The sequence below is a fragment of the Rattus rattus genome, chromosome 6, assembly GCF_011064425.1.
Source record: "Rattus rattus isolate New Zealand chromosome 6, Rrattus_CSIRO_v1, whole genome shotgun sequence".
Lineage (NCBI taxonomy): Eukaryota > Metazoa > Chordata > Mammalia > Rodentia > Muridae > Rattus > Rattus rattus.
Window position 1 is genome coordinate 69,999,340 of NC_046159.1, and position 21,708 is coordinate 70,021,047.

The following is a 21,708-nucleotide window of genomic DNA, read 5'->3' on the forward strand; positions in this document are numbered from 1 at the left end:
AAAGAAAAAGAGAAAGAAAAAAAAGAAAGAATGGAAGAAAAAAGAAAGGAAGGAAGAAAAGATCTATTCATCTGCCAGGTTTCTTAAATAGACCTTTAGGATGCACGTTCATGTTGTATGGTGAATGATGTGGAAAAGATAAAACAGAGATATTTGACATTGAGAATATGAATAAAGTTGTTTCATTTAGGAGAATATGGCAACATCATCCTATCAAAAATATAAGGAAGAAAATGGGATTAAGGCATATGATAGTCAAGATGGAAAAAATTGAACTTGAAAAATGTATTGCTCTTTGTTAAGTCACACTGAACAACCAGGAAAAGAGTAAAAATGTAGTGTTAACTTACTTTTGAAAGAAAATGCCACCTATGCTAAAATAACAGAAAACTCTTTCAACCCTTTCATATAGTAGGGATAGTCGGAGTGCAATATATTGTCTCATATTAAATAAGAACGTTAGGTGTAAATGAAGACTGTAAGTGTGCATTTTGTCCTCCAACCTAAATAACCAATGGCAATTTGATTTGCTAGGCATGTTAAACCAAGTTTAAAACATTCTTGCATAATAAAAGGAAACAGTATTTCTTGGACTAAAAATATATGTATTAAGATTTTATATGGACAACAACAACAAAACCACTGTGAGGTGGGGGCGCACTCCTTTAATCCCAGCTCTCAGGATGCATAGGCAAGTGGATCTCTGAATTAGATGAATAGAACAGCCAGGGCTATAAAGTGAAATCCTGTATCAGAAAACCAAACCAAACCAAACCAAACCAAATCAAAATACCAAATTCCAGCAAACAAAACCATTAACACATTCCCACATACCCGCCTATGTGCACACACACACACACAGAGCCACAGGGTTTAGCATGGTGATTTACATCAGTTTATTTTTTTTTCAGCTTTAATAATTTTTTTTATTATTATTATTAACTTGAGTATTTCTTATATACATTTCGAGTGTTATTCCCTTTCCCGGTTTCCGGGCAAACATCCCCCTCCCCCCTCCCCTTCCTTATGGGTGTTCCCCTCCCAACCCACCCCCCCCTTGCTTCCCTCTCCCCAACAGTCTAGTTCACTGGGGGTTCAGTCTTAGCAGGACCCAGGGCTTCCCTTCCACTGGTGCTCTTACTAGGATATTCATTGCTACCTATGAGGTCAGAGTCCAGGGTCAGTCCATGTATAGTCTTTGGGTAGTGGCTTAGTCCCTGGAAGCTCTGGTTGGTTGGCATTGCTGTACATATGGGGTCTCGAGCTCCTTCAAGCTCTTCCAGTTCTTTCTCTGATTCCTTCAACGGGGGTCCTGTTCTCAGTTCAGTGGTTTCCTGCTGGCATTCGCCTCTGTATTTGCTGTATTCTGGCTGTGTCTCTCAGGAGCGATATGCATTCACATTTTGATCATCCGTCTTGAGTTTCATTTCTTCTAGGCATCTAGGGTAATTCAAGCATTTGGGCTAATAGCCACTTATCAATGAGTACATACCATGTATGTCTTTCTGTGATTGGGTTAGCTCACTCAGGATGATATTTTCCAGTTCCAACCATTTGCCTACGAATTTCATAAAGTCATTGTTTTTGATAGCTGAGTAATATTCCATTGTGTAGATGTACCACATTTTCTGTATCCATTCCTCTGTTGAAGGGCATCTGGGTTCTTTCCAGCTTCTGGCTATTATAAATAAGGCTGCGATGAACATAGTGGAGCACGTGTCTTTTTATATGTTGGGGCATCTTTTGGGTATATGCCCAGGAGAGGTATGGCTGGATCCTCAGGCAGTTCAATGTCCAATTTTCTGAGGAACCTCCAGACTGATTTCCAGAATGGTTATAGCAGTCTGCAACCCCACCAACAATGGAGGAGTGTTCCCCTTTCTCCACATCCTCGCCAGCATTTGCTGTCACCTGAGTTTTTGATCTTAGCCATTCTCACTGGTGTGAGGTGAAATCTCAGGGTTGTTTTGATTTGCATTTCCCTTATGACTAACGATGTTGAACATTTCTTTAGGTGTTTCTCGGCCATTCGGTATTCCTCAGCTGTGAATTCTTTGTTTAGCTCTGAACCCCATTTTTTAATAGGGTTATTTGTCTCCCTGCGGTCTAACTTCTTGAGTTCTTTGTATATTTTGGATATAAGGCCTCTATCTGTTGTAGGATTGGTAAAGATCTTTTCCCAATCTGTTGGTTGCCGTTTTGTCCTAACCACAATGTCCTTTGCCTTACAGAAGCTTTGCAGTTTTATGAGATCCCATTTGTCGATTCTTGATCGTAGAGCATAAGCCATTGGTGTTTTGGTCAGGAAATTTTTTCCAGTGCCCATGTGTTCCAAATGCTTCCCTAGTTTTTCTTCTATTAGTTTGAGTGTATCTGGTTTGATGTGGAGGTCCTTGATCCACTTGGACTTAAGCTTTTTACAGGGTGATAAGCATCATCGATCTGCATTCTTCTACATGTTGACCTCCAGTTGAACCAGCACCATTTGCTGAAAATGCTATCTTTTTCCATTGGATGGTTTTGGCTCCTTTGTCAAAAATCAAGTGACCATAGGTGTGTGGGTTCATTTCTGGGTCTTCAATTCTGTTCCATTGGTCTATCTGTCTGTCTCTGTACCAATACCATGCAGTTTTTATCACTATTGCTCTGTAATACTGCTTGAGTTCTGGGATAGTGATTCCCCCTGAAGTCCTTTTATTGTTGAGGATAGTTTTAGCTATCCTGGGTTTTTTGTTATTCCAGGTGAATTTGCAAATTGTTCTGTCTAACTCTTTGAAGAATTGGATTGGTATTTTGATGGGGATTGCATTGAATCTGTAGATCGCTTTTGGTAAAATGGCCATTTTTACTATATTAATCCTGCCAATCCATGAGCATGGGAGATCTTTCCATCTTCTGAGATCTTCTTCAATTTCTTTCTTCAGAGTCTTGAAGTTCTTATTGTACAGATCTTTTACTTGCTTGGTTAAAGTCACACCGAGGTACTTTTTTATATTATTTGGGTCTATTATGAAGGGTGTCGTTTCCCTATTTCTTTCTTGGTTTGTTTCTCTTTTGTGTAGAGGAAGGCTACTGATTTATTTGAGTTAATTTTATACCCAGCCACTTTGCTGAAGTTGTCTATCAGCTTTAGTAGTTCTCTGGTGGAACTTTTGGGATCACTTAAATATACTATCATATCATCTGCAAATAGTGATATTTTGACTTCTTCTTTTCTGATCTGTATCCCCTTGACCTCCTTTTGTTGTCTGATTGCTCTGGCTAGAACTTCAAGAACTATATTGAATAAGTAGGGAGAGAGTGGGCAGCCTTGTCTAGTCCCTGATTTTAGTGGGATTGCTTCAAGTTTCTCTCCATTTAGTTTAATGTTAGCAACTGGTTTGCTGTATATGGCTTTTACTATGTTTAGGTATGGGCCTTGAATTCCTATTCTTTCCAGGACTTTTATCATGAAGGGGTGTTGAATTTTGTCAAATGCTTTCTCAGCATCTAATGAAATGATCACGTGGTTTTGTTCTTTCAGTTTGTTTATATAATGGATCACGTTGATGGTTTTCCGTATATTAAACCATCCCTGCATGCCTGGGATGAAGCCTACTTGATCATGGTGGATGATTGTTTTGATGTGCTCTTGGATTCGGATTGCCAGAATTTTATTGAGTTTTTTTGTGTCGATATTCATAAAGGAAATTGGTCTGAGGTTCTCTTTCTTTGTTGGCTCTTTGTGTGGTTTAGGTATAAGAGTAATTGTGGCTTCATAGAAGGAATTCGGTAGTCCTCCATCTGTTTCAATTTTGTGGAATAGTTTGGATAATATTGGTACGAGGTCTTCTATGAAGGTCTGATAGAATTCTGCACTAAACCCGTCTGGACCTGGGCTCTTTTTGGTTGGGAGACCTTTAATGACTTCTTCTATTTCCTTAGGAGTTATGGGGTTGTTTAACTGGTTTATCTGTTCCTGATTTAACTTGGTACCTGGTATCTGTCTAGGAAATTGTCCATTTCCTGCAGATTTTCAAGTTTTGTTGAATATAGGCTTTTATAGTAAGATCTGATGATTTTTTTCAATTTCCTCTGAATCTGTAGTTATGTCTCCCTTTTCATTTCTGATTTTGTTAATTTGGACACACTCTCTGTGTCCTCTCGTTAGTCTGGCTAAGGGTTTATCTATCTTGTTCATTTTCTCAAAGAACCAACTTTTGGTTCTGTTGATTCTTTCTATGGTCCTTTTTGTTTCTACTTGGTTGATTTCGGCTCTGAGTTTGATTATTTCCTGCCTTCTACTCCTCCTGGGTGTATTTGCTTCTTTTTGTTCTAGAGCTTTTAGGTGTGCTGTCAAGCTGCTGACATATGCTCTTTCCTGTTTCTTTCTACAGGCACTCAGCGCTATGAGTTTTCCTCTTAGCACAGCTTTCATCGTGTCCCATAAGTTTGGGTATGTTGTACCTTCATTTTCATTAAATTCTAAAAAGTTTTTAATTTCTTTCTTTATTTCTTCCTTGACCAGGTTATCATTGAGTAGAGCATTGTTCAATTTCCACGTATATGTGGGCATTCTTCCCTTATTGTTATTGAAGACCAGTTTTAGGCCGTGGTGGTCTGATAGCACGCATGGGATTATTTCTATCTTTCTGTACCTGTTGAGGCCCGTTTTTTGACCAATTATATGGTCAATTTTGGAGAAAGTGCCATGAGGAGCTGAGAAGAAGGTATATCCTTTTACTTTAGGATAGAATGTTCTATAAATATCCGTTAAGTCCATTTGGCTCATTACTTCTCTTAGTCTGTCTACATCTCTGTTTAATTTCTGTTTCCATGATCTGTCCATTGATGAGAGTGGGGTGTTGAAATCTCCCACTATTATTGTTTGAGGTGCAATGTGTTTTTTGAGCTTTAGTAAGGTTTCTTTTACATATGTAGGTGCCCTTGTATTTGGGGCATAGATATTTAGGATTGAGAGTTCATCTTGGTGGATTTTTCCTTTGATGAATATGAAGTGTCCTTCCTTATCTTTTTTGATGACTTTTAGTTGAAAATTGATTTTATCTGATATTAGAATGGCTACTCCAGCTTGCTTCTTCTGACCATTTGCTGGGAAAGTTGTTTTCCAGCCTTTCACTCTGAGGTAGTGTCTGTCTTTGTCTCTGAGGTGTGTTTCCTGTAGGCAGCAGAATGCAGGGTCCTCGTTGCGTATCCAGTTTGTTAATCTATGTTTTTTATTGGAGAGTTGAGGCCATTGATGTTGAGAAATATTAAGGAATAGTGATTATTGCTTCCGGTTGTATTCATATTTGGATGTGAGGTTATGTTTGTGTGCTTTTCTTCTCTTTGTTTTGTTGTCAAGACGATTAGTTTCTTGCTTCTTCTAGGGTATAGCTTGCCTCCTTATGTTGGGTTTTACCATTTATTATCCTTTGTAGTGCTGGATTTGTAGAAAGATATTGTGTAAATTTGGTTTTGTCATGGAATATCTTGGTTTCTCCATCTATGTTGATTGAGAGTTTTGCAGGATACAGTAACCTGGGCTGGCATTTGTGTTCTCTTAGGGTCTGTATGACATCAGTCCAGGATCTTCTGGCCTTCATAGTTTCTGGCGAAAAGTCTGGTGTGATTCTGATAGGTCTGCCTTTATATGTTACTTGGCCTTTTTCCCTTACTGCTTTCAATATTCTTTCTTTATTTTTGTGCTTGGTGTTTTGACTATTATGTGACGGAGGTGTTTCTTTTCTGGTCCAATCTATTTGGAGTTCTGTAGGCTTCTTGTATGCCTATGGGTATCTCTTTTTTAGGTTAGGGAAGTTTTCTTCTATGATTTTGTTGAAGATATTTACTGGTCCTTTGAGCTGAGATTCTTCACTCTCTTCTATACCTATTATCCTTAGGTTTGATCTTCTCATTGAGTCCTGGATTTCCTGTATGTTTTGGACCAGTAGCTTTTTCCGCTTTACATTATCTTTGACAGTTGAGTCAATGATTTCTATGGAATCTTCTGCTCCTGAGATTCTCTCTTCCATCTCTTGTATTCTGTTGTTGAAGCTTGTATCTACAGCTCCTTGTCTCTTCTTTTGGTTTTCTATATCCAGGGTTGTTTCCATGTGTTCTTTCTTGATTGCTTCTATTTCCATTTTTAATTCCTTCAACTGTTTGATTGTGTTTTCCTGGAATTCTTTCAGGGATTTTTGTGTCTCCTCCCTATGGGCTTCTACTTGTTTATTTATGTTTTCCTGGATTTCTTTCAGGCATTTTTTCGTTTCCTCTCTGTAGGCTTCTACTTGTTCTCTAAGGGAGTTCTTCACGTCTTTCTTGAAGTCCTCCAGCATCATGGTCAAATATGATTTTGAATCTAGATCTTGCTTTTCTGGTGTGTTTGGATATTCCATGTTTGTTTTGATGGGAGAATTGGGCTCCGATGGTGCCAGGTAGTCTTGGTTTCTGTTGCTTGGGTTCCTGCGCTTGCCTCTCGCCATCAGATTATCTCTAGTGTTACTTTGTTCTGCTATTTCTGACAGTGGCTAAACTGTCCTATAAGCCTGTGTGTCAGGAGTGCTGTAGACCTGTTTCCCTGTTTTCTTTCTGCCAGTTATCGGGACAGAGTGTTCTGCTTTCGGGCGTGTAGTTTTTCCTCTCTACAGGTCTTCAGCTGTTCCTGTGGACCTATGTCTTGAGTTCACCAGGCAGGTCACTTGCAGCAGAAAAGTTGGTCTTACCTGTGGACCCGAGGCTCAAGTTCGCTCGCGGGGTGCTGCCCACGGGCTCTCCGCGGCAGCAGCAACCAGGAAGATCTGCGCCGCCCCTTCCGGGATGTTCCGTGCACCAGGGTTCCAGATATCTTTTGTTGTTTTCCTCTGGGATCAGTACTGTGTGCAGCGTGCAGTCTCTTCTGGTTTCCCAGGCGTGTCCGCCTCTCTGAAGGTTTAGCTCTCCCTCCCACGGGATTTGGGTGCAGAGAACTGTTTATCCGGTCGGTCCCTTCAGGTGCGGTGTCTCAGACGCAGTGGACCTGCTGCTCCTGGGCCCTCCTCTACGGGTACCCAGAGGCCGTTAACAGTTTCCTCCTGGGCCAGGGATGTGGGCAAGAGCATCCTAGGTCTGGCCATTTATGCCCAACCTTATAAAAGGATCTTGTGCAAGAGGAAGAAATAGCAAATATCAGCAGACGTTGAAAAGACTGTACATCAACACACACTGACAGTTTGAGCACATCTTCATAATGACTGTGAAAGTGAATGTGTTAGCCTCAAACATAGTGAAATAACATCATGAATATTTGATACATGTAAACAATTTCTTCACCATATCCTTTGAAACACTGGACCAAGCAGATTTTAGCATACAACTTAAAACTTGTAAGGAATGACCATCTATATCTTGTCACATGTTAAACTTAAACAGTTTTTTTTGAACAAACAGTCTGAAATATCTCACATAAATAGCTGTAAGAATAAATTAAGGCCCCATTCTCAAGAGATGGAATCCTGATAATTATCACAGCACTGATAGGACTATTTCCTGAACATTTTTCAAGAACAACAGAACAGCCCCCAACTTGGCCACACCATGCTATGGAAGGCTCTGGAGGTGTTGATAATTGAATTGAGTGTTTTAAAGGATCAGAGAAGTTAGACAGTCAGAAAGCCAGGGCAATCTTTCTTGGCAGAGAAAATATGGCAGTTCACAGTGTAGCATGGGTGCTGGTAGATAATGTAAAGTCAGAGTGCAGCAGGCTGGGTGGGCCTAGTGGGCAGAAGACCGCAGCACAAACAATTAGACTCAGGCACGAAAGGCTCTGTAAGGGTAGGTGGTCCCCAGAAAGTCTAATGTGTATCTTTATCGCTGAAAATACTTAAGTGTGTATTTTTACTTCCTCATTCATAAAAGTATGATGTCATTTTCCATTACTCTATTTATACCTGTCTCTCTTCTCCCATTCATTTATTTATTTACAATCTGATCACAGTCGTACCTCTCCTCTCAGTCTCCCCTCCCAGTCTTTCCTCCAAGCTCCGTCACTGCACTTCGATCTGATAGAGAAGGAGCACCCCTCCCCCCGACACACAATCCAGGCCCCAGCTGCCCCAGGCACATCAAGTCATTGCAGAGGTAGGCAGATCCTCTACCACTGAAGCCAGATAAGGCGGGCAAATTAGAAGATCAGGAACCACAGGCAAGCAATAGAGTTTGATACAGCTCCCACTCAAGTTGCTGGGGAGCCCACATGAAGACCAAGGTGCACACCTGCTACATATATGCAGGGGGTCTAGTTTTAGCCCACGTATGGTCTTTGGTTTGTGGTTCAATCTCTGGGAGTTGACTTTGTTGGTCTTTTTGTAGAGTCCCTATCCCCTCCAGGTCTCTCAATCCTTCTCCTAACTTGTCCACAAGACTCCACGAGATCCATCTTCTGTTTGGTTGAGTGGCTCTGAATTTATTTCCCTCAACTTCTGGGCAGTCTCCTAGAGGTCAGATATGCTATGCTTCCATCTGCAAGCATAACAGAGTTTCTAAGAGTGTCAGGGATTTTACCTTGCCCTTGGAATGGATCTCAAGTTAGCTGAGTGATTGGTTTGCCTCTCCCCCAGTCTCTGCTCTGTCTTTGCTCCTGAATTTCCTGTAGGCAGAACAAAATTCTTTTTTTTTTTTTTGCTGGAATCTGGACTTTAATTATGTACATAAATAGTGACATGCAGACACAAATTTTAGGTTGAAGGTTTTGTAGGCAGGTTTGTGTTCTTATCTCTCTGCCGAAAGGTCTGCCTGGCTACAGGTGTGGCCACTTCATGTTCCATATCCTCCAGTGTTAGGGATCTCAGTTATAGTCACCCTCATAAATTCCCTAGAGCCTATATCATCACTGGTCTCTGGCAAGTCCTAAAATTCCCCCTTGCCTGATGCAGATTTCCCTTCAATCTCTTGGTTTTTTTCTTCCAGGATCTCCCTATACCAGATTCCATCCCTACCACTTTCCCCTCCTCATTCTCACTCCCACCGAGTTCTCTCCCTACACCTAACCCCAACAACTGTTTTGTTTCCCCTTCTGAGTGAAATTCAAGAATTAAATTCTCTGGGTCTATGGAATACAGCATATTCATCCTGGATTTTATGGCTGATATTCACTTATAAGTGAGTACACACCATGCATATCTTTCTGTGTCTGGGTTACTTCATCCAAAATGATGTTTCCTAGTTCCATCCATTTGCCTGAAAATTTCATAATGTCCTTGTTTTAAAAGCTGAGAAGTATTCCATTGTATAAGATCTACATTTTCTTTATCCATTCTTCAGTTGAGGGGCATCTGGGTAGTTTCCATTTTCTAACTATTATGAATAAAGCTGTTATGAATAGTGCTGATCAAGTGTTCTTGTAGTATAGTAGAGCATCTTCTGGGATATAGCTAGGTGTTGATGGAGAACTATTCCTAATTTTCTGAGAAATTAGCAGATTGATTTCCAGACTGTTTGTAAATGCCTGCAAAAAAGTGGCTGGACATGAAATTAACTAAGAAATGTCAGTAGCCCTCCTTTATACAAACAACATGTGGTCTGAGAAACAATTCAGGGAATTAACAACTTTCACAATAGCCACAAAAATATAAAATATCTTGGTGTAACTTTAACAAGGCAAATGTTAGATCCATATGACAATAACTTCAATTCTCTGAAGAAAAATTGAAGAAGACCTCAGAAGATGAAAAGATCCCACATGCTCATGGATCAGTAGAAATAACCATCTTACCAAAAGCGATCTACATATTCAGTGCAATTCCCTTCAAAATTCCAACATAATTCTTTACAGACCTTCAAATAACCTTTTTTAAATGTCATATTGAAAACCAAACCTAAATAGGAAAAAGACCCAGGATAGTTAAAATAATCATGTACAATAAAAGAACTTCTGGAGGTATCACCATCCCTGATTTCAATCTATACTACACAGAGCAATAGCAATAAAAACTGAATGGTATTGGTATAGGAACAGACATGTTGATCAATGGAAAAAAGAAAGCACCCTCAGTAAACGGTACTGGTGTGAGTAAGTGCCTGCATGTAGAAGCATGCAAGCAGATCCATCACCCCACAAAACTCAAGTCCAAGTCGATTAAAGCCCTCCACATAAGAATGAATACACTAAATCTAATAGAAGAGAAAAACTCGGGAATACATTGTGTGCATTGGTACAAATGTCAACTTCCTGGATAGAACACCAATAGCTCAAGAACTAAAATCAGAAATTAATAGATGAGACCTCATGAAACTGAAAAGCTTCTGTAAGGCAAGAACGAAATCAGTAGGGAAAATTTGACAGCTTACAGAATATGAAAATATTGTCATCCACCCTACATTTGACAGAAGGCTAATATCCAGTGTGTGTGTGTGTGTGTGTGTGTGTGTGTGTGTGTGTGTGTGTGTATAAAGAAGTTAAGGTAGACAAAAACAAACCGAAGAACCCAATTAAAAAACAAGGTATAGAGCTAAACATAGAGATCTCAAGAAAGGAATCTCTATTGGCCTAGATACACTTAAAGAAATGTTCAAAGTTCTTAGTCATCAGGGAAGTGCAAACCAAATTGACTCTGAGATTCTACCTTACACCCATCAGAATGGCTATGATCAAAAACAAAAGTGACAGCACATTCTGGTTAGAATGTGAAGCAAGGGGAACACTTGTTCATTGCCGATGGGAGTGCAAACTTGTAGGTGACCCTGTCTCTTACTATCTCCTCTCTGGAGTTCTTCCTTTCCTTCTTTCCCCATGGTCCCTTTCCACCTCCTAGTTTCCTCAGTATTTCATGTCATTTACACAAATCTAAGAATATGGAGCTAGGATACATAAATAAGTGAAGGCATTTGACATTTTTCATGTTGGATCAGAGTTACCTCAGCCATACAAGCAATATTTTTTTAGTTCCTTTTATTTAACTCAACTTTTTTGCATTACATAGGATGGGCAGAAAGATTGTGACAACTTCAAGCCCAAGACACTTATTACTAGTGTTCTATAAACAGGACAAGAAAAACAAACATACAAACTACAATAATGTAATTGTCTGAAGAAACCACCATGAAGACAGCAACAGTTGAAAGTCAATATTCCACATGGTTCCACTCTTACATGAAGAGCTACAGGTGCTCAATTGCTGCTAAAAGAAGGAGAACTGGTTTCCACCAGGGATGAGCTCCCTCACAGTTTGTTCCATCTCAAGTGGCCAGTCCTGGACATGTGGACACAAGACTGACACTGAGTGAACATGGCAGTAGATGTGTAGAGAGAGATGGGGGGTGTCATGAATTTGGGCAGAAAATGTAGGAGACAGGAGGAATTGGGGGCAAGTACTGTAAATGCAGAGCCTATGCATGAGGTTCAAAAAGTTTAAATGCAGTTTTGATTTTAGCATATATCTAGGATTAGTGTTCTAATGCTGTTGTGCCAATTTGTCAGAAACTGCAATATACACAGTATTTTAAGATAATAAATCATTATGTGAAAATTTAAATGGTGAAAAAGTGGCAAAATGTTCATTTCTGAGTAAAATTTCAGAGCTGGGGTTCTGATAAAAATCGAAAACCAAAGCAAGTTTTCAGAATCTCTAATCTAGAATTCTGAAATCATCTATGACACTAGAAAAAGTCGCACTACACAGAAAAAAAATTGTCATTCTGATTATTTTTGGTTTTGTTTTTATATAAATTCAATGCCCTGTATCAATGTTTATTCTTATTTGATAGCATCTGTCCAGCAGTAAAATAAATGAAGGTCAGCTTCCTTGCTTAAAGGAGGAGGTAAATAGCAAAACTAAAAAGAGAACTGCTGTTGATACATGCTGACATGCTTGCTTTTTTTCCATAGCAGTGTCTCTTTGTCATGAGACACTTCAAAGGATGAAGGAGTCCTATTTTTTAATGTTATTGTATTTTATTTATTATCATTTTGGTGGCATACGTCTGGAGGTCAGAGCACAGTCTGCAAGAAACAATTTCCTTTCTGGGCCACGTGGGTCTCAGGGATCAACAGATTCTCCGGCTGATCAGCATCTCTTGTTCATTGAGGAGCAGTCTCTGCGGTCGCACTGAGTCCTATATAATGATGCTGGAAGACTGATACTTCTGCACATTTTTATAAATGAGGACAAGTGGCAAGTTACAAGTAAATCACAAGAACGTGAGAACTAAAACAAACAACAAAGAAACAGTTCAACAAAATCTTAGCCGTGATGTCACCATGGAATCAGCACTGAGCCAACTCAAGCTACAGAAGGTTCAGCCACCTGCTGGCGTGCGATATATAATTATTCCCGTTTCCATTTGGCAAACTATAAATGACAGAGGTTAAGGACTGTGTCCATAAATAGTGAGTCCCTGGCAATGGAACATGAAATTAGGTCACCTGCATTTTGCAAACAACATAAGCTGATTTTCAGTAAGCATGTTTTTCCTCCACAAATTATGCCATGTTGTTAACTTCATTTGTTTTTTGAACAGATTTTCTAAAAACAAAGTGTTTAGTTTAAAACGAAACTTATTAAACTATGGGTATGCATACTTCAATTTATTCTCATGACTTGCTCTATATCTGCATCTTAAAAAATCCCTTATGAGACCTTAAAACCAATTTGAAGCCCATAATTATGTTTTTTAAGAACAAAATCATATGCGGTATATTTTAAATATTTGGCACATTTTATTCACCATATAAAGACAGAGATTATTTCTTGAGTTTACTTCATTATTTTCTCTGTAGGTTACATGTATGTGAGCTGAGGTGAGCATGCCACAGCATGTGTGTGGTCAGAAGACACTGAGGAGTCACTACTTTCCTTCCAGCTTGAAGGCAGGAGATCTCCTGTTTCTGTTGCTTCGCTGCATTCTCCTCTTGTCTCTCTCTCCTGTCTCACTCTGGGAGTCCTGGGATTATGGATGTGTACCAGGGCATCCAATGTTTATGCAGGATCAACAGATCAGATTGCTTTGCAAAGCAAGTGCTTTACACACTATTCTACAGCTGGACCTCTTGTGTTTTTCTTGTTTAGACACTATTTTATTTTCTAATCAAAAAAGAGTGAAAAGTAAGGAAAAGAGGTAAATGTTGATGCCTTCAGGGCCAGAATTACTACCTCCAGAGACTAATATCTTCCATCTTTTTTGTAGATTTGAATGATGTGTCATTTAGTTCAAGTCTCCATGACTAAAGAAAATTGTAGGGCATGTGGAAGCTTGTGACCAGACAGCCATAACAAATGGTAAGGTTGAAGGGACTCAGATTGAGAACAGAGGAGTGGAGTCATTCCTTACCAGCCTTTTCCTGATGTGGAACATGGATCCATTACACCCCATTGAGTACCATGGACACGGGGTCATTATAGTATAAACACCCTAATGAAGTGAATGCATTCACAGCCACCATCAAATGAACAAGTATGAACAAGCAAAGATCGTCTCCTCATTAAAGACCACCTTGGGGAAGACTTGTCTTAAAGAGCCATATGTAAGACTCCCTAGGCGAGCCTCCTTTCTTCTAGCACCTGTGGGATATCTGGCCCTCTCTGCCTTTCAGACCTGTTTCTTCTGGTCCCAAACTCTGCTTCCCTCTTCCTTTTCTTCCTGGCATACAGACTCCCAGATGGAAAGGTAGACCCACAGACAGCCCCCTGCCCTCACATTCCTGACTCCCAGTGGATATACAGAGAAGAGGCCAGGAGGCACAGCTTTAGACTCCTCTGTTTCTCCCCCACCCAGGTCAATAATTACTTTTTAAAAACATTTTTATTAGATATATTTCTTTACATACTTTTCAAATATTATTCCCCTTCCCGGTTTCCTGTCCATAAGCCTCTATCCTCTCCCCTCCCTCTCCCCCTTATGAGTATTCTCCCCATACATCCTCCTTACTGACCCCCCCCATATTCCCTGAACTGAAGATCCAACCTTGGCAGGAAGGGCTTCCCCTTCCACTGGTGCCCCAACAAGTCTATTTTCTGCTACATATGCAGTTGGAGCCCTGGGTCAGTCCATGTATAGTCTTTCGGTAGTGGTTTAGTCCCTGGAAGCTCTGGTTGGTTAGCATTGTTGTTCTTATGGGGTTGCAAGCTCCTTCAGCTCTTTCAATCCTTCCTCTAATTCCCCACAACAGAGTCCTGTTCTCAGTTCAGTGGTTTGCTCTGTTTCTCCTTTTGTCTGGAGAAGGAAAACACAGTGTGGATCCCCCACCTCCCATTCTCACTACCCAACCCCCCATTCAGAGTTTGTTTTGTCCCACAACAGAGAGGCAGAACACAGTACAGCAGAGAATAGGTTAACTTAGTAAAAAAAAAAATTAAGGAAATTCTGTAAGCAAGTGTACTATTTAAGACAATTATGTTTAAGTACTACTTCAGAAGAATTTGTTTAGAAAAAATAATGGTATTTAAAAAATAACATTATTATGTAGATACTCTTTGGAGAAAATTCCGTAAAAGGAAATTATTTTAAGATTTGAGAATTATTTTAAGATTTCTATTTTTCTGTGCCAAGAGCATACTAATACATAATTAAAATTTTTTTAATGGTGAAAATGTGTACTTCGTACTTTTGGAGAGAAAACAATTTTCTGTAGAAAATTGAATATGAGAATTATACAAATCTTCTTTTGTCATCTATCATTCGTTGTAATGTATTCATTATCTGTTTCTGTAGTATATACATTTGGTAAGTGAGGAAGTTTATCAGATAAAGGTCTTGTTGCCATGCCTGACAACCCAAGTTCTGTCTTAAGGATTGTTCTAGTCATTTTTCTATTGCTGTGATAAAACACTATGACCAAGGCAAGTTAATAGAAGGGAGTGTTTATGTGAACTTTTGGTTCTTTATACACAAGAGTCCATCGTGATAGGGAAGTGGCTTGGTATGGTGACCAGCATAGAACATGAGGGCTCATACCTCAAATTGAAAATCAGGACACAGAGATTGAACTGGGAATAGTTCAGTGACATATTTCAACCAGTAAGGAGGCCTGGCCTCCTAGACATTCCCAAACAGTGCAAACACTTGGTGAACTAGTGTTCGAATGCAACAGCCTGTGGAGGACATTCTCATTCAGACTACCACAAAGACTACAATGGTGTAAGAAGAGAACTAATTCTGTTTTCTTTTAACTGACTCATATGAACCTGTCTCTCTCTGTTTCTTTTTGTCTCTTTTGTTTTGCTGTCTCTGTCTCTGAGTCACTCTTTTATAGAGTATCAGAAAGGAGAATAAATTATTTTATGGAGATTCCAGAACGGGAGAATAGTTAAGTAAATGTAAAAGTCTATGAAGAATGAAGTAAACTTTAAAATTTCTTCTAGGAGCTCAGTATATAATGTTCTAGTGCAGATCTAGAGGGAGATGATTTTCTATGAGGAGGCTGTTGTACGATCAATAAAAAAGTGGCAGCCACCGCTTTGTAAACACCCTTTCTTCTCTGACTGCAGGTACAGATTTCTTATATTAAATTTACAAAAATTTCTTCTAAAATTTGCTCCCTATTAGAAATTCATACCAACCTAGAAATATATCCAAATCAAGCATACTTTATTAACTTGCAAAACAGAGTATTAATAATTTTTTGCAATTAACAAATACACAATTCCATTTGATTTTTATCACTTTAAACAGTCAGTGACACAACTGTTTTAAATAATAATAATAATAATAATAATAATAATAATAATAATAATAATAATAATAATAATAATATACTGTCTTGAAGCGCTGCAGAATTTTCTCAGTAATTAAGAACACTGGCAGCTCCTGCAGAAGACCCATGTTTACTTCTTAACACCCACATAGTAGTAGACAACAATGTATAATTCTCGTTTTAGGAGATCCCCTCTTCTGATTCTGCAGGCACTGAACAAAAGTTGTGCTTATACAATATGCAGGTAATACACCCATACATACATAACGAAAATAAATACATCTTTTCTTAAAGATCTGTCATGTTAGATGTAGCATAGTTTTTAAATTAAAAAACTTTATTCTTAGCTCCAAATTTGACATTGTCGTTTGCCATCCATCGGTGTTGGTATATATTTTAAAGTGGTGTTAACAATGCTTTTTGTAGAAGAGTTGATATAAATGTTATTAACTCTATATGATAATAAATATTATAAACAGTAATATGAATATAAAACTATTTTCTAGACATATATATTTAATGTTTTTTCTTTGTATTTTTAATTATGTAATATTATAGGCTGTTCAGAGTAGATAATGTGACGGTTTAATTTCTATATACATTGTGTAATAATCTGGGTAACTGGAATAACCATTGAGTGATATATTATCAATTCTATATAAGTTTAACATTTTATTCATCTGTATCTCTCATCCCAGAAAATTTCCAACCTCTGGTAGCCTCTAATGTACTATCCTTAAAAGATAAAATGTTATATTATACCCATGTCATTTATTCTCCTGGTCCATCTATTCTGTTGAAAAACAATTCAGTTTAATGGGTGAATAGTGATTATTTATACACACTGTACTTTGTTTAACTGCTCATCTCTTAGTGGACGTTTATTTTGGCTAGTATGAGTGGTTCCAGAGTAATGTGAAAGTGGAAATGGCTCTTGGATGTAATGATTTCATCTCATTTGATGGTGTGTATGCTCAGTAGTATTATCACTGTCTTATGTGGTAGTTCCACTTTAGGTTTCCAAAGTAAGAACCTCCACACTCCTTTGATAATGATTCTACTAATTTACATTAACAAGCTATAGTGGCTCCTATTTCTTCACCAGCTCTCCAGCATTTGTTGAGTGGTTGTGCAACTGTAAGACTGGGTATTGTGAACATGCTACATTAAAATGGGGAGAAGAGTACATGATACTGATTTGCATGAGGGAATTTTAGCAGGACCCCAGGGGCACAGCAATGAAAATCAAAGACAAAAATAAGAGTTTTTGCCCAGCCCAGGAACAAGAGTGTGAACACATGACGTATAAGGTAGGAATGATCCCTGCAAACTATATACCTAACAACTGGTTAAAAACCAGAACTTATCAGGAGGAAAGGAAGCAATTCAACTACAAAATAGGACACATAAAAATAGTTAGTTAAAATAGGACAAAATAGGAAAAGGCTTTTCTTAAAAGAAAACACAGAAACTTGACACAGATATTTGAGAACTGGCTAAATATCACTAACTGTCAGGAAAAAGAAAGTGTACCCCACAATGAAATGTCACTCCTCTCCTGTTCTTAGAAAGAGATTCTGTGAAACTACTATAGAAATGGCTTTGTGAATCTGGTTAATGAAACTGAAACACAGATCACCAGAATTTGATTTGTAAGAATGAAGAGACTTTCTGAATAATTATTTTGGGATGTGCTAAGTAAAAGAAGAGGATACATATAAAAGCTGTATTTTTGTTCAATTTCTTTCCCTCCAATAGAGGTCAAGCTTTACAATAAAAGCTCCTTCCTTGGGGAAACCAGCCCATACACTTTAACTATTCTAGTCAATTCTCTGCACTGTATTTTTTAACTCTACATACAATGCAGAATGTTAAAAACAGTCTGTATCAAAACTCTTTGCATAGAAGAGAAAATGAGCTCTTCTATTTGAATTAATTTTTATTTACCTCCCCTCCCTCTATCTCTGTCTCTATCTCTATCTCTGTCTATCTTTCTCTTTCTTGTGTGAGTGTGTTTGTGTCCATATGTGTGTATATATAAAAGTACCTTTTGGGGGTACTTTCAATAAACCAAAAAGGGGACATTAAAAACCATAAATTTGAAATTACTTTTTGTTGTGAGCTAGGGAGCTGTGAACAAAACTAGAACCTCCGGGAAAAAAAAACAAAAAACAAAAAACAAAACAAACAACCACTTGCAATCACTGAATTTTCTCACCAGTTCCTAAGCAATTAGTTTTGCAACATGTTTAATCTCTCTTCCCTCTCAATGATGTCAAGAACATTACTTTATTTATTAAGCTGCATATACATACATATATTCATTTAAAGATATATCAAACTGTCTTTACTATATACATTCTAATGAGCATATAGTGAGTACATATTATGTACTCTACTAAATCTCATGAGGAATATAAGGAATATATGTCCTATATTGTCAGTGAGTTCGGACAAGGGAGATAAAAGGTATCAGTGAAGCCAAGGTATGCTAGACCAAGCCTCCAACACATTTCCATATATAGAGTGAAGATACTGAAGAGTATTGGGACATTTGGATTTTATTTTCCTCAATGAGAAGAAAGAATAAGAGGATCTGACCTGAAGAAAGAAAAGACAAGTTGAATACAAAGTACTCCTTGTCTCACTTAGTGCTTTGTAGCAGTAGAGGGCAGCCATGGATTTTGTCTCCTACAGTTATTTTTGGTGTGAGAATTTTATTTCAGCATACAGAGATACTTATTTAGACTTTGACTGTACAACAGTGTTGGTGTCCTGAGCTAAATCTGAGTAGATTCAATATAATTTTAATTAAAAATATATATTTTCAATTCTTGACCTATCCTCCCTGTAACTTCTTTAAGCTTAGATAATCAGTGTCTGCCAATCCTTCTTTAATTTTAAGATTCTTTTCTGTTATAAGTAGAGCACTTGTTCCATCTTATGATATGCATTTTATTTTAGTGCATTTTGATAGTTTCACACAGTGCATAGCATCCTGGACATGTCATCACTGTCATCCTCCTTGTTTTGCTCCAGCTTGTCTCTCTTCACTTTACTTTTCTTTCATGACATCGGTTTTTAAGTTTCTGTATGTGAGGAATAATACGAGTTAATTATGTTCCTAAACCTACCTAATTTTGCTTGACAAGATGATCTATAATTCAATTATTTCCTTACAAATGACATGATTTCATTATTTGTATGGCTAAATAATAATCTATTAGCATAAATAGCTATTCTTGATTTTCATCTCCTGTTTCATTAACACCTATTTTCAGTATTTACAACCCAATTTTCAAGAAATGTTTCCAAGTATTTGTGGTTACTCAAGAATCTATTGTAAGACTCACAAGAATGTGTGAGCCCAAAGCCAGTCATAAGGACAATCAAGATAATGGACTGTTAATTTTGCTTCTTTTCTGTTGTTGTGATAAAAAACTTTTATCAAAAGCAAATTTAGGGTTTATTTCAAAGGTTTGTTTTACCTTATGCTTCCTGATTGCAGTCTACCCTTGAGAGAAATTAAGATAGGAACTTAAGAGAAGAACTGGAGTGTAGGGTTGTTTACTATTCCATGAACATTACCTCTGAGCAGAAAAATTACACCAAAGGACATACAGCAGATATCATGGAGGATGTTGCTGGTTATTTCACTCTCTCATGCTCAGGTAGTTTTCTTCTAAAATCAAGGATGAACTAGCTGTCTACGTATGGTACCAGCAGTGGGCTTTGTTTTTGTAAATTAATCAACTAACATGGGAGTTCCCCACAGGCATGTTGGTAGGCCAGTCTGATTTGGGCAATCCCTGAGTTGAGACACCCTTCTCAGATGAGTCTGGTCTGTTTCAAGTTGATAGTTAATGCTAACTGGTACAGTTGGTCTTTACGAGGTCCTTAACATGGAGGTATACTCTATCTCAAAACAACAAGTATGGTTTCTGGTAAAAGATATATAAAAAATGAAGATTTTCATCTTACAAGGTCTAGGAGGTCTTTGTTTTGGAGGACTACATTTGGCCATGGGTTCTGTAAAAACAGAGTAGGTGAAACACAACAAGAGAAGTACTTCTGAGGATCTCAGTATTCAATTCCATCTAACCTCCTCCCAGATGTTATACATAATTCAAGGGACTTTTCAGAATCTTTTTACTCAAAATATCATTAACCCAGACCTTTCAGGTGAAAGAAGATTAAAGAGGAGGAGATCAAAGAGAAGGGGGGAACAGTGATAATATCTCAGTCTATGGACACTTCAAAACAGTGTGAAGAACAGAAAAGAAGGTCCCCACAACTTTTGAGTTTGGGAAGTTCATTATCCAGGGTCCAGCAGGTATGGTGTTTGTGGAAGGATTTCCCCCCTTTCAAGGTAGCTTTGTCTGCTGAATACTCTGAAAGAGATGCACTCTCAACCTTACCAGTGTTGAAGAACAGGACAAGGAAATACTTAGTGGCTCTTCTTCCTCAGGACCTTTAATTCTATACGTGGTCTATGTATAGAATTCTCAATGGCCTAGATTCTTATTGTTATGGCAATATTTGAATTTAGGAGAGATCGCTTTCAAACCACAGCATATATCAAGACAGAAAGAGTTTAAGACTGTTTCCTTCAAGTATTTTCTTGCAGCCTCTACCTTTTATACCAATTGGTATGGTTGGGGGCATAGATTCTGCTTTTGTCTGTTCCAAATGCCATAAAAAACATGGACAATTTAAATAATAACCCCCTGCCACATACACACACACACACACACACACACACACACACCTCTGAAAGCCAGGAGTCCTTAGATCAATGTGTGGCTCCACTTTCTATACTTTCTGGCTCTGAAGTGAACAGTTCCTCATTCTGTGCTCATGTGGTCCACAAAAGAAGAAAGTCCAAATTCCAGTTGATTTTTTAAAACAAATAATTTTCTTCCATGACACGATGGGAGGGTATGTACATCTGCACATGAGCGCAGCTACCTGCAAAGGCTCATGACTCTGGAGATAGAGTTTCAGGGAGTCCTGAACTGCCAGATGTGTGTTCTGGAAATTGAAATCCAGTCTTCTAAAGAGCACAAGTACTATTAATCATTGTGCTATACTGCTAGCCCTCAGGTAACTTTCTCATGAGGAAATGAATGGTATCATGAAAGTTCTACTTTAATGTGTTCATTTAAGCTTGACCACCTCCTAAAGAGCCTGTCACCTATCACCATCACATTCTGGGGACAACTGCTCACTCCGTACCATTTTGGCAGCAAGAAAAAGATATAGTTAATGATGATGGTGCTGATAATTATATGGTTTTGAACAGATCCATCTCTCTGTGGAGGATTACTGAATACTCCCTGAAATGATAATGGAATTGTCTGATTGCCTGCATGTGGCGGGGTGTGACAATAGCTTGATTTCCTTGAACTGTCATCTGCAGGGGATAACCAAAGTGGGCACTTCAAAATTCTCAGACACTTAACAAGTGATTGCCTTAAAAAATGTTTGAGTTCTTTTCTTTCTTCAACCATGGTGGTTAATTCAGTGGCAAACAGGGTGTGAAAATAGCTGGAATCAGATATCTGACTCTGAACTATTTTCATCATGTCAGTCTATAAATACGTTTCTGTTTCTTCAATGGTAGTCACTTCCTTTGCCATTATTATCTCTGTAGACAGGTCACAGTGATTTCTATCAACTCTGGAAACCATTTCTACTTTGCTGATTCCTATTAGGGAAATCTATGACTAGTGTGTATAACATAGTCTTCATTTAAGAATATGTCACTGGGCTTGAAAGAGGCCTCAAAACAAAAGATCTTTCACAAGAACTCAACACCCACTCATGCAAAACGTACTAGAGAGATTAGGGACACAAGAGACAGACCTCATAAAAACTAAGGCAATTTAAATTAAGTCCACAGAGGCAGCAACTTAAATGAATAGACACTCAAAACAACTTATTATCTAACTTGGAATATTAGTTAGTCTAATAAGACAACAGAAAGATTAAATTTTGAACAGGTATCAAAGTTTCTTTTTTTCTTTACTTTTTTTTTTCTTTCTTTTTTTTTTTTTTTT